At 39.5% G+C, this 10,279-nt stretch overlaps 4 non-coding genes across 4 annotated transcripts; all 4 read right to left on the bottom strand.

The window, feature by feature from the left end:
• Positions 1 to 1,119: 1,119 nt before the first annotated feature.
• Positions 1,120 to 1,193, bottom strand: TRNAN-GUU (transfer RNA asparagine (anticodon GUU)). Its single transcript has one exon. It is a non-coding gene; the product is annotated as a tRNA-Asn (tRNA).
• A 1,716-nt stretch (positions 1,194 to 2,909) lies between these two features.
• TRNAN-GUU (transfer RNA asparagine (anticodon GUU)) lies at positions 2,910 to 2,983 on the bottom strand. The gene has a single exon. It is a non-coding gene; the product is annotated as a tRNA-Asn (tRNA).
• Positions 2,984 to 4,687: 1,704 nt separating this feature from the next.
• On the bottom strand, positions 4,688 to 4,761 carry TRNAN-GUU (transfer RNA asparagine (anticodon GUU)). The gene has a single exon. It is a non-coding gene; the product is annotated as a tRNA-Asn (tRNA).
• Positions 4,762 to 8,982: 4,221 nt separating this feature from the next.
• Positions 8,983 to 9,056, bottom strand: TRNAN-GUU (transfer RNA asparagine (anticodon GUU)). Its single transcript has one exon. It is a non-coding gene; the product is annotated as a tRNA-Asn (tRNA).
• Positions 9,057 to 10,279: the final 1,223 nt, after the last annotated feature.

Genomic DNA, 10,279 nt, shown 5'->3' with positions numbered 1-10,279 from the left:
ATGAATAAAAAAAGTATATATGTTCACATCGCCATATTCACGGTCTAGAGATTGTTGTACATACCTCCCCACGAATGTTCAAATCACGTAAAGTTGCATGGCCTTCCTTCCACTAGAGTCTATGTACTCGTTTCATCACCTTCTCCCCATTCAGTGGTCGGCGTGGCAGACGTCAATTTTACAAGTCGTGGATCGGTACACTCTTGCCGGCGTGGACTAGATGACGCGGATCGCAACGGAAGCGAGCCGTTCGGAGTGGGCGTGCTATGTTGAAAGGCTGAGGGCGAACTGGATTGCCTGGTGCAGCGGGATTTCCGAGCAGGCATAAGCTGCAAAAATTCACCGCCAGGGGCAGCACCAGAGAGAGCAATCGAGAGGCGTAACGCGCTCGATGGCTAAAAATTGGAGTAGCAATTTTTAATGACGTAAGGTTTGGACACACGCAAGAGGGACAAACGTTACAGATGCTTGCAATCCGATAGTGGGGTAGATTTACATTTTGCTATAAGCTTAAATTCGAAACCTAATCTTGATGAAATTAATCACGGAAGAAATAGTGTAAATATCGCACTAACTCCACGACAACGACAAAAGTACGAGTTTGATTCTGTATTCAGATTTACAAGCTGATGATGTGTGATTGTTATGGAAGAAGCAGAGTGGCGCAGTGGAAGCGTGCTGGGCCCATAACAAAGAGGTCCGTGGATCGAAACCATGCTCTGCTAGAACTTTTGCGCTCGTATTCATTTTCAATTTATTTCAGTGTTCACAATACGAGACACCAGAAATCCCTAGCAACGCTCACGTGATGATTCGAAATTGGTCAATTATTTTTTCCCAATTATAATTTCTCATAAACCTTAACCTCTCGCCGATTACCAAACGTGAAGATATATTCCAAACTTTGGTCATCATGATCACAAGATATACTCAATTGAAGCTTCCACTCGCGGTTTAGTTGATCAATATGAGCATTATCCCGTCTGTTTTTCGCAGATACTTGCGGTATTTACTGGTTTTCGCCTCAATTGCTGCTTCATGTATCCATCAACTTAAAGGAGTTCAACACAAATTGGTCAATTGCTATTTATTCGACGACCTCTTCTTGGTTAAAAACAACGCCCCCGGGTGGGATCGAACCACCAACCTTTCGATTAACAGCCGAACGCGCTAACCGATTGCGCCACGGAGGCTAAAATACTATTACCTTGAAAATATTAGAAAATACTTCTAGGAGCTGGTCAACGGACCAGTTTGAACCCGTGCCCTTCCCGATGCACATTTGCATTACATACATTTATTTTGAGCTTCACAAGAAAAAAGGAAAAAACGTCGGTTTATAATGTTGTGCAAAACAGGTAAACTTATTGCCACTGCAGTAATACCAGCGCTACTAATAATCACTCAAAATTAGGAGTTATTGCTACTGAGAAAAAACTTTCGACAGAATAATATTAACTAGTTTTGAGTAAGCTGTCGATGAAAGTAAACCCCATGTCAAATTTCCCTTGCAAAACTTAACTCGCTGCTTCCGCTCCTCTTATCTCTGCTCCATCCAATATCAGTTGTGCAAAATATGGAGCTGCCGTGAATGCATCTGCACATGTTAGATTGCCGAAATTGGCTTTCGTACATCCCTCGCATGTCATAATCGAAACGTTAATTTCATTTTGAAAATCACAGAAAATCCTTTGCAATAATCAGCGTTACGAACACGAGGAGCAACGAACGCCTTCGTGCATGGATTTCTAGAGCGCTAAGCAGACGACCGAGTTCATTGCCGAACGAGAACGTCATAACTGGAATATCCAATCAGAGACGGTTCAGGTTTCGTGACGTACAGCATCAATTTGGCACAACTTCTAAGGCCAATTTCTCGCAAACTATTTCGAATTAACACAAATTATTTTGCACAACTTTAATATAAAATGAATGACTTGCAGTGATACAGTTGAAATCATATTTTAGGTAAGAGTAGAAATGTCCATTGCTACAGGAATGAGTGCTGTAGATCGAGTTGAAAATGACGTGAATAACTACACTTGCAATATTCGCCATACCTCACCAATGTGATCATGCCCTTAAGTGGACTGAAAGTTAGAACACCAACCTGAAATGACATGCATGGAGAAAGACAACCCCGCAATTAGCCGACATGCATGGGATGTGGCAATCGAAAGAACGTCACTGCTGAAAGACATGGCTTTCTTCGTTATCATAAATTTCATCGAGGGGGTTCACATTTAAATTTGGATGCTTGCAATCCGATAGTGGGGTAGATTTACATTTTGCTAAAAGCTTATATTCGAAACCCAAATCTTGATGAAATTAATCATGGAAGAAATCGTGTAAATATCGCACTAACTCCACGACAACGACAAAAGTACGAGTTTGATTCTGTATTCAGATTTACAAGCTGATGATGTGTGATTGTTATGGAAGAAGCAGAGTGGCGCAGTGGAAGCGTGCCGGGCCCATAACCCAGAGGTCCGTGGATCGAAACCATGCTCTGGTAGAACTTTTGACCTCGTATTCATTATCAATTTATTTCAGTGTTCACAATACGAGACACCAAAAATCCCAAGCAACGCTCACGTGATGATTCGAAATTGGTCAATTATTTTTTCCCAATTACAATTTCTCATAAACCTTAACCTCTCGCCGATTACCAAACGTGAAGATATATTCCAAACTTTGGTCATCATGATCACAAGATATACTCAATTGAAGCTTCCACTCGCGGTTTAGTTGATCAATATGAGCATTATCCCGTCTGTTTTTCGCAGATACTTGCGGCATTTACTGGTTTTCGCCTCAATTGCTGCTTCATGTATCCATCAACTTAAAGGAGTTCAACACAAATTGGTCAATTGCTATTTATTCGACGACCTCTTCTTGGTTAAAAACAACGCCCCCGGGTGTGATCGAACCACCAACCTATCGGTTAACAGCCGAACGCGCTAACCGATTGCGCCACGGAGGCTAACATACTATTACCTTGAAAATATTAGAAAATACTTCTAGGAGCTGGTCAACGGACCAGTTCGAACCCGTGCCCTTCCCGACGCACATTTGCATTACATACATTTATTTTGAGCTTCACAAGAGAAAAGGAAAAAACGTCGGTTTATAATGTCGTGCAATATTGCCACTGCAGTAATACCAGCGCTACTAATAATCACTCAAATTTAGGAGTTATTGCCACTGAGAACAATCTTTCGACAGAATAATATTAAATAGTCTTGAGTAAGCTGTCGATGAAAGTAAACCCCATGTCAAATTTCCCTTGCAAAACTTAACTCGCTGCTTCCGCTCCTCTTATCTCCGCTCCATCCATTATCAGTTGTGCAAAATATGGAGCTGCCGTGAATGCATCTGCACATGTTAGATTGCCGAAATTGGCTTTCTTACATCCTTCGCATGTCATAATCGAAACGTTAATTTCATTTTGAAAATCACAGAAAATCCTTTGCAATAATCAGCGTTACGAACACGAGGAGCAACGAACGCCTTCGTGCATGGATTTCTAGAGCGCTAAGCAGACGACCGAGTTCATTGCCGAACGAGAACGTCATAACTGGAATATCCAATCAGAGACGGTTCAGGTTTCGTGACGTACAGCATCAATTTGGCACAACTTCTAAGGCCAATTTCTCGCAAACTATTTCGAATTAACACAAATTATTTTGCACAACGTTAATATAAAATGAATGACTTGCAGTGATACAGTTGAAATCATATTTTAGGTAAGAGTAGAAATGTCCATTGCTACAGGAATGAGTGCTGTAGATCGAGTTGAAAATGACGTGGATAACTACACTTGCAATATTCGCCATACCTCACCAATGTGATCATGCCCTTAAGTGGACTGAAAGTTAGAACACCAACCTGAAATGACATGCATGGAGAAAGACAACCCCGAAATTAGCCAACATGCATGGGATGTGGCAATCGAAAGAACGTCACTGCTGAAAGACATGGCTTTCTTCGTTATCATAAATTTCATCGAGGGGGTTCACATTTAAATTTGGATGCTTGCAATCCGATAGTGGGGTAGATTTACATTTTGCTAAAAGCTTATATTCGAAACCCAAATCTTGATGAAATTAATCATGGAAGAAATCGTGTAAATATCGCACTAACTCCACGACAACGACAAAAGTACGAGTTTGATTCTGTATTCAGATTTACAAGCTGATGATGTGTGATTGTTATGGAAGAAGCAGAGTGGCGCAGTGGAAGCGTGCCGGGCCCATAACCCGGAGGTCCGTGGATCGAAACCATGCTCTGCTAGAACTTTTGCGCTCGTATTCATTTTCAATTTATTTCAGTGTTCACAATACGAGACACCAGAAATCCCAAGCAATGCTCACGTGATGATTCGAAATTGGTCAATTATTTTTTCCCAATTATAATTTCTCATAAACCTTAACCTCTCGCCGATTACCAAACGTGAAGATATATTCCAAACTTTGGTCATCATGATCTCAAGATATACTCAATTGAAGCTTCCACTCGCGGTTTAGTTGATCAATATGAGCATTATCCCATCTGTTTTTCGCAGATACTTGCGGTATTTACTGGTTTTCGCCTCAATTGCTGCTTCATGTATCCATCAACTTAAAGGAGTTCAACACAAATTGGTCAATTGCTATTTATTCGACGAACTCTTCTTGGTTAAAAACAACGCCCCCGGGTGTGATCGAACCACCAACCTTTCGGTTAACAGCCGAACGCGCTAACCGATTGTGCCACGGAGGCTAACATACTATTACCTTGAAAATATTGGAAAATGCTTCTAGGAGCTGGTCAACGGACCAGTTCGAACCCGTGCCCTTCCCGACGCACATTTGCATTACATACATTTATTTTGAGCTTCACAAGAAAAAAGGAAAAAACGTCGGTTTATTATGTCGTGCAAAACAGGTAAACTTATTGCCACTGCAGTAATACCAGCGCTACTAATAACACTGATAAACAATGAAATACTCCTTTAAATGAAACTAAGTGATCTTTATGTATTCAGATGTGCTGATAACGATTATCGCATCCGTTTTCCTGTATCACCTAAGTTTTTTGCAGAACACCCAAATTTTATAGTTTTATGGTTTCAGGTCTCCGCACCCTGCTCTGCTTCCGGCTTAACGTTTGGTTCCTAGCAAATGGATGAGAACTTTTCAGCGACCTTGTGTTTATGACTGGCACTTAATATATAGTGGAGGAAACATCTGGCAGTAGAGAAATTTCCTGTTTCTCTGTTAGAATTTGTTATTTTGTGGGTTAGTCGAGTCTTAACTTCCTTTCTGATAACTTCGCGAGTAGCCTTCGCAAGTAGCCGTATTTCATGTTTGTGTATGTTCGTGAAATTGTGAATGTAATATTGTATAGTGAAGTGAGTATAAGTTGTATTTTAACAATACGATAAGAGCATTCACAATTGTTTTTTTAAAGAAATATATTATAAGTCAATTAATGAGTTCGCCATGTCACGCAAATGTGTGAATAACCTGAACTTGTTTTGTTATGTTTGCGGGGAATTTACTCCAAAGTCACAGAGAAATACTATCACTCCTATAGTGAAAAAAGCATATGAGTTGTATTTTGGAAGTAAAGTAGACAAGGGGAAAAAGCTGGGCACCAGGTAAAATTTGTTGTAATTGTTCGAGAACTTTACATGGTTGGCTTAATGGCACTCACAAATCAATGCCCTTCGGAAACCCTGTAATATGGACAGAACAGAAAGATCATACTACGGATTGTTACTTCTGTTTAACAAACATAGTGGATATAGTTCTAAATCAAAACATTCTATATTTTATCCTGATGTTCCTTCAGCCAAGAAACCTACGAGTCATGATTTTATACCAATTCCTAAGCCTCCTAAAGAATGGACAGTGGATGAAACAGAACCAAGCAGTGCTTGTCCAGATGATGAACCCGGACCCTCATATTCAAACACCGATCCAAATTTCCCTGATCCAAATATACCTCACTTTATTTCCCAATCCGAACTAAATGATCTAGTCAGAGACCTCAACCTTCCTAAAATTCAAGCGGAATTATTAGGTTCTCGTCTCAGAGGGTGGAATTTATTACAAGATGGTATTAAGGTGTCAAATCGGAAACACCAACAATCACGGACACATTTTTTTCTGTTAGTAATGAGTTAACTTACTGCAATGCCTTCCGCAAGAACTTGGAAGGAGTCACAACCCAAACGAGTGGAGACTATTTAGATTCATCTAAGAATAGTTTAAAAGTAGTATTGTTGCATAATGGGAATATATACCCATCAGTACCCCTTGCCTATTCTTCCACGATGAAGGAAACATATGAAAGTATGGATACAATATTAAAAGTGATAAATTATGAAAAATATGGTTGGCAGATATGCGGAGACCTCAAAATGATTGGTATACTGTTAGGCATGCAATCTGGGTTTACAAAATTTTGTTGCTTTCTTTGCGAATGGGACAGCGGGACAGAAGATAAACATTACAACATTGTGGATTGGCCCATATGAAAAAACTTAAGTCCTAGAGAGAAGAGTGTTAGGAATCACCCTCTACTGGAGAAAGACTAGATTTTGTTGCCATCGTTGCATATAGAGTTAGGGCTGATGAAAAATTTTGTTAAGGCTTTGGATAAACACTGTGAGGGTTTTGGGTACTTGAGAAAAACATTTCCTAAACTCAGTGATAGTAAGTTAAAAGAAGGCATATTTATTGGGCTGCAGATCCGTGAGATCATTCATGAGGACAACTTTGTGGAATTGCTAACAGAAAAAGAGAAATGCGCATGGTTAGCTTTCAGACAAGTATGCTGTAATTTTCTTGGAAATGTGAAAGCTGACAACTACAAGGAACTTGTTAAGAACTTGTTGAAGTGTTATCAGCGCATGGGGTGCAATATGTCCTTGAAAATTCAACTTTTTACATTCGCATTTGGACTTTTTCCCCCTTAACTTGGGCGCGGTTAGTGACGAATGCGGCGAGAGATTTCTGTCATGGAGAAACGATATACAAGAAAATCGGTACACACCATATTAGCAGACTATAGTTGGAACTTCAAGGAAGAGGTTTCTGATGGCAGTTACAAACGGCAAAGTTCAAGAAAGAAATTTTGAAAATGCGAGTAAAAATGTGTGTTTTTCCTCTTTTTTGTATGAAATTTCTTCATTGAACAGTCAAAATCTGTCCTATATATATATTTTATTTTTTTTATATTTCATAGTTATTCACTTCAATATTTAAATCTTATTTCATGAGCAAACAGACAATAATAATTTCAAATTTCGATGTATTATTACAAAGGGAATTAAATTTTTATTTAAAAAAATGAAAATCCAGGGAAAACGATAGGTGATACAGCATTTCTACTTTCAGATTTGGATTCAGCGGGGTCGAATTATAAATAATTACCTATTTTCGTTCAAAGGAGCAAAAAAAAGTTTGAATTTGTTCATCAGGGTAATCACTCAAAATTAGGAGTTATTGCTACTGAGAAAAAACTTTCGACAGAATAATATTAAATAGTCTTGAGTAAGCTGTCGATGAAAGTAAACCCCATGTCAAATTTCCCTTGCAAAACTTAACTCGCTGCTTCCGCTCCTCTTATCTCTGCTCCATCCATTATCAGTTGTGCAAAATATGGAGCTGCCGTGAATGCATCTGCACATGTTAGATTGCCGAAATTGGCTTTCGTACATCCCTCGCATGTCATAATCGAAACGTTAATTTCATTTTGAAAATCACAGAAAATCCTTTGCAATAATCAGCGTTACGAACCCGAGGAGCAACGAACGCCTTCGTGCATGGATTTCTAGAGCGCTAAGCAGACGACCGAGTTCATTGCCGAACGAGAACGTCATAACTGGAATATCCAATCAGAGACGGTTCAGGTTTCGTGACGTACAGCATCAATTTGGCACAACTTCTAAGGCCAATTTCTCGCAAACTATTTCGAATTAACACAAATTATTTTGCACAACGTTAATATAAAATGAATGACTTGCAGTGATACAGTTGAAATCATATTTTAGGTAAGAGTAGAAATGTCCATTGCTACAGGAATGAGTGCTGTAGATCGAGTTGAAAATGACGTGGATAACTACACTTGCAATATTCGCCATACCTCACCAATGTGATCATGCCCTTAAGTGGACTGAAAGTTAGAACACCAACCTGAAATGACATGCATGGAGAAAGACAACCCCGAAATTAGCCAACATGCATGGAATGTGGCAATCGAAAGAACGTCACTGCTGAAAGACATGGCTTTCTTCGTTATCATAAATTTCATCGAGGGGGTTCACATTTAAATTTGGATGCTTGCAATCCTATAGTGGGGTAGATTTACATTTTGCTATAAGCTTAAATTCGAAACCCAAATCTTGATGAAATCATTCATGGAAGAAATAGTGTAAATATCGCACTAACTCCACGACAACGATAAAAGTACGAGTTTGATTCTGTATTCAGATTTACAAGCTGATGATGTGTGATTGTTATGGAAGAAGCAGAGTGGCGCAGTGGAAGCGTGCTGGGCCCATAACCCAGAGGTCCGTGGATCGAAACCATGCTCTGCTAGAACTTTTGCGCTCGTATTCATTTTCAATTTATTTCAGTGTTCACAATACGAGACACCAAACATCCCAAGCAACGCTCACGTGATGATTCGAAATTGGTCAATTATTTTTTCCCAATTATAATTTCTCATAAACCTTAACCTCTCGCCGATTACCAAACGTGAAGATATATTCCAAACTTTGGTCATCATGATCACAAGATATACTCAATTGAAGCTTCCACTCGCGGTTTAGTTGATCAATATGAGCATTATCCCGTCTGTTTTTCGCAGATACTTGCGGTATTTACTGGTTTTCGCCTCAATTGCTGCTTCATGTATCCATCAACTTAAAGGAGTTCAACACAAATTGGTCAATTGCTATTTATTCGACGAACTCTTCTTGGTTAAAAACAACGCCCCCGGGTGTGATCGAACCACCAACCTTTCGGTTAACAGCCGAACGCGCTAACCGATTGCGCCACGGAGGCTAACATACTATTACCTTAAAAATATTGGAAAATGTTTCTAGGAGCTAATCATCGGACCAGTTCGAACCCGTGCCCTTCCCGACGCACATTTGCATTACATACATTTATTTTGAGCTTCACAAGAGAAAAGGAAAAAACGTCGGTTTATAATGTCGTGCAATATTGCCACTGCAGTAATACCAGCGCTACTAATAATCACTCAAAATTAGGAGTTATTGCTACTGACAAAAACTTTCGACAGAATAATATTAAATAGTCTTGAGTAAGCTGTCGATGAAACTAAACCCCATGTCAAATTTCCCTTGCAAAACTTAACTCGCTGCTTCCGCTCCTCTTATCTCTGCTCCATCCAATATCAGTTGTGCAAAATATGGAGCTGCCGTGAATGCATCTGCACATGTTAGATTGCCGAAATTGGCTTTCGTACATCCCTCGCATGTCATAATCGAAACGTTAATTTTATTTTAGAAATCGCAGAGAATCCTTTGCAATAATCAGCGTTACGAACACGAGGAGCAACAAACGCCTTCGTGCATGGATTTCTAGAGCGCTAAGCAGACGACCGAGTTCATTGCCGAACGAGAACGTTATAACTGGAATATCCAATCAGAGACGGTTCAGGTTTCGTGACGTACAGCATCAATTTGGCACAACTTCTAGGGCCAATTTCTCGCAAACTATTTCGAATTAACACAAATTATTTTGCACAACGTTAATATAAAATGAATGACTTGCAGTGATACAGTTGAAATCATATTTTAGGTAAGAGTAGAAATGTCCATTGCTACAGGAATGAGTGCTGTAGATCGAATTGAAAATGACGTGGATAACTACACTTGCAATATTCGCCATACCTCACCAATGTGATCATGCCCTTAAGTGGACTGAAAGTTAGAACACCAACCTGAAATGACATGCATGGAGAAAGACAACCCCGAAATTAGCCAACATGCATGGGATGTGGCAATCGAAAGAACGTCACTGCTGAAAGACATGGCTTTCTTCGTTATCATAAATTTCATCGAGGGGGTTCACATTTAAATTTGGATGCTTGCAATCCCATAGTGGGGTAGATTTACATTTTGCTATAAGCTTAAATTCGAAACCCAAATCTTGATGAAATTATTCATGGAAGAAATAGTGTAAATATCGCACTAACTCCACGACAACGATAAAAGTACGAGTTTGATTCTGTATTCAGATTTACAAGCTGATGATGTGTG

Source organism: Lepisma saccharinum, chromosome 16 (genome assembly GCF_977018435.1).
Source record: "Lepisma saccharinum chromosome 16, izLepSacc3.1, whole genome shotgun sequence".
NCBI lineage: Eukaryota > Metazoa > Arthropoda > Insecta > Zygentoma > Lepismatidae > Lepisma > Lepisma saccharinum.
Note: the sequence above shows the minus strand (reverse complement) of the source record. Positions and strands in the feature narration are given on the sequence as shown.